Below are 4,361 nucleotides of genomic sequence, written 5' to 3' on the forward strand. Positions count from 1 at the left end.
GGACACTAAGTACATTTTATAAGATAATGAATTTAGGAAGGAAAACAAGTGGTATAAGATCGGACACTAAGTACATTTTATAAGATAATGAATTTAGGAAGGAAAACAAGTGGTATAAGATGGGACACTAAGTACATTTTATAAGATAATGAATTTAGGAAGGAAAACAACTGGTATAAGATGGGACACTAAGTACATTTTATAAGATAATGAACTTAGGAAGGAAAATGACTGGTATAAGATGGGTCAATAAGTACATTTCACAAGCAATGCGTTCAGGAAGACAAATAACTGGCATAAGTTGGGCTACTAAGTACATTTCATAATGTGATGTTTAAGCGATAAGATAGTTCATCTGGTACATGATATAAGTAATGTGCTGAGGAAGGAAAAGACTACTATATAATGTTATGTATTACAATTTCGAATGGTCTGAAATCGAGCTAAAGAGTAATTTAAATTTAATAGTTAAATAAATGCCGATATATCTCCAATTTATATTTGCCAACAAGATTGGTACACATAGTTTTTTAATACAAATATATTTTAATACACGAACAATAATACAATTTACAATAACAGTTATTACAAATAGTTACTACAAACAATGATTTATATACAAAACAATTCACCGATACGTTCGCGTTTATCTATTATAACATGTGATATGTTTGCGTTTATTTATTGTGATATGTGATACACTTACGTTTATTTATTGTGATATGTGATATGTTCGCGTGTATTTGTGGTTAACGACATGTTCATTTATTTGAATTAGGTGATATGTTCGCGTTTATTTATTTTAATACCTACTTGTTTGTTTGTTGTGATTTACGTGTATTCTTCCAGCATGTATCACTTAAAATACTCAATTAACGTGAAAGCTCTAGTGGAAATAGCATTTTGTCAAATAACTAAGCTAACAGCACAAAGTTAAATACCCATTTACGACAGTAAAAACGTTTCGAAAAAGGATGTGACATTTAATAGTGAAATAAGCAAATATAGTAAACCAAATAATAATAAAACTCATTTATAGTTAAAATTATTCCTACAGTTTACTTTTAAAAAGTAAAGGACGTGTTGTTTAGAAACGTCCTTGTTAAAATTGTTCTCAAGTTCTTATAAAGTTACACATCAGTATGTACATGTTCCTAATTTTCATTAGTTCTCATTTGATTTCGTATGTGAGACTCGCGAATAGTTATTAAATCTGATCGACATTGTTTTTAGTTTTGACCAATGTATTTCGAATAGCTTCTATAGGATTAGAACACTTCACAGATGAGTAAAAGAAACACACGTAGAAGATTTTTAACATATTTAATACGAATCACTTTCATGATTAGTTTATTGAATTTCAACGAACCTATGAATTATTCGAATATCCTAGTGCTGAATTATGAAATAAATCCCCTTTGTTATATGACTAAGGCATTCAAACATTATTGAATACATTACATTAAATCGGTTAGATTTCTCGTAACTCTACTAAGATCTATGTATAATAATATTTATCGTAGGTGTTATATCTTTTCTAAGAACGTTGATAAATTATTTTTTTGCACCAAGAATTCCATGTTATATTGTTTTAGTGGATAGCTGTAGACAACAATATGAAAGGTTTTAAAAACATAACAATATTTACATTAACAAGAATCTGTTGAAGTTCGAGCAATGTTACTCGAGGGCTATTTGAGCTAGCCGTCCATAATTTTGAGTTGGTAGACAAGAGAGAAGGCAGCTAGTCAACACCACTCACCGCCAACTCTTGGGCAACTCTTTATACAGTTTTTCGATTATTTGTATTATTATTATTATTATTATGAACAAGCTATTCTATTGGAAATTAAATTAAAAGCACTTTCTTATTATTAAACAGAGTGCTTACAATAGTTGGATGTTCCCTCGTCAGGATGGAAGGTTTGCCATACGTTATCGCCTGGAATGCCATGGTTGTTTAATTTATGTCAATAGTTCGAACTGGGAACTGGGAAGGTAATTTCGAGTAACTTTAACATACTGATGAATACAGTGTGTTACATTTGATCATTGTTTCAATGAAATTTGCACTTGGAATCTAATTTAGGGTTCTTTTTTTTAATTTCGCGCAAAGCTATACGAGGGCGATCTGCGCTAGCCGACCCTGATTTAGAAGCGATAGACTAGAGTGAAGATAGCTAGTCATCACCACCCACCGCCAATTCTTGGGCTACTATTTTACCAACGAATAGTGGGATTGACCGTCAAGTTATAGTGCTCTCACGGTTGAAAGAACAAGCATGTTCAGGAACGAGTGTCAAGCTCGTGACCCACATGTTGCAAGCCAAGTGCCCTAACCACCAGCCAGGTCTTCATTTATAAAAGGAAATTCAACATTTTTTATTTCGTGTTTTATGTAAACCGACATTATTATTATTTTTGTAGCAACAGATTGCCAAAACTTGGATAATTATTATTATATAAATCGCTTTAAGCTATAACCTTTACTTGAAGGCTGGAGAGTATATAATATTGTTACGACAACGGAAGTCACGTGATGCTAGTAACACGTCATGAGATTCTCAAAGGATCTTGACTTTTCCTGGCAACTCTAGTCTTTTCTAGGCGCCCTATATTTTAATATATAAGCCCGGCAAATAAAGCGGAGAGATAATTGCAGATAGACAGATATAGAGACAGATAATTGAGTCAAGCGAGCGGTAGTGGCCGTAAGTAAATTGCGTGAATCGTTGTGAATTATAGCGTGTGTTTAAGTTTAAAGTGACTATGGAAATTAAGTGTATTACAAAGTTTGTAACGAGAAAGAATAAACTAGTTTTAATTAAGAAAGGACTTGTATCGCTGAAGTTTCTCGGAAAGAATTTCTACGGGAAATTAACAAACGAACAGAGACGTAACAATATGAATAAGAAATAAGAGACGTTGGATTCGTTTGTGTGTATGTTATATAACTCGTGTGAAGGAAGATGTAATTTTATGGTATTCGAATAAGTTAAGTAAACTAGAACATATCCTAGATGAGTGTGACGTATTCGTTCCTTCAAATTGTTTTAAAATCTTCAAAAGGACCAATGATGAACAGAGCTTTTGTATAAAATTGAACTTGTCCATACATAAGTTGAGGCCAAAGGTTAAATCAACTAAGTCCTGCTTATAAGTTACTCTTGGTTTTATAACCTTAATCGTCTTTTTGTGCAGTTTAAGAGTAGCATACGTAAAAAAAAGTTCCTTGTATCGTCTCAGTTTGGAGGCTGCTATAAATGTTGCTTGCAAAAGAAAGAACAAGAAATTATGAAGAGCTGACTTAACAAGAACGCACGAAGAAAGGCCAAAGTTCAGGAATATCTGTTCTTACTAAACACATGACTTATTTTGTGTACTTATTGTAACGGATTTATTATTATATATTTATTTTAATATCGATGTTCATTTAAATTAACTTTATATTTTGTAATGTATATCACTGATACTGATAAATATGTATTGCAAAACTCCCGCCTATTCTCTAAAGTTGTAGAAGATTCTCGAGTGTAAGAATCAACAATATGTGTGTGTGTGTATAAACGCCAGTGTAGCTTTGTAATGTTACGTAATCTGAATTTTCGAGAAATTCTCCACACGCCTATAAATATAACCAACGCGACGCTCCTAAAAGAGTGTCTATTATTGGTTTGCTATAGTTGGTGTGCTATCAACTTCGGAAGCTATAACTGTGATTGTTATAACGCTTATTAATCGGGAAACTTAAGACGTTTGACCGGGAACGTTTATAAATTTCGAACATTACAAACCTTTTAACTTCAGTGGATTCACATCGGACATTAGTACTTTTACGAAAACATTACCTAACGTCATCGGTGGAAACTCTACCTGTCATCGGCGTGTGATTAGTGAGAACTACAAACTAGCTAGCTCCCTGTTAAGTGAATTATACCTACATCAACTTGAAATCAACTCGCTCATTGTGAACCCTCGATAAGATATCAAGGAAGTTCCAGACTAGAAATAAGACTTTATATTGCTTGTAAGTTTATACGTTCGTGTTTATTGTGACATGCGCATGCCACAATAAACACGAACGTATCGCATGTCACAATAAACACGAACGTATCGCATGTCACAATAAACACGAACGTATGGCATGCCACAATAAACACGAACGTATGGCATGCCACAATAAACACGAATGTATCGCATGTCACAATAAACACGAACGTATCGCATGTCACAATAAACACGAACGTATTGCATGTCACAATAAACACGAACGTATGGCATGCCACAATAAACACGAACGTATCGCATGTCACAATAAACACGAACGTATCGCATGTCACAATAAACACGAACGTATTGCA

This window comes from Limulus polyphemus, unplaced genomic scaffold (assembly GCF_000517525.1).
Source record: "Limulus polyphemus unplaced genomic scaffold, Limulus_polyphemus-2.1.2 Scaffold835, whole genome shotgun sequence".
Taxonomy (NCBI): domain Eukaryota; kingdom Metazoa; phylum Arthropoda; class Merostomata; order Xiphosura; family Limulidae; genus Limulus; species Limulus polyphemus.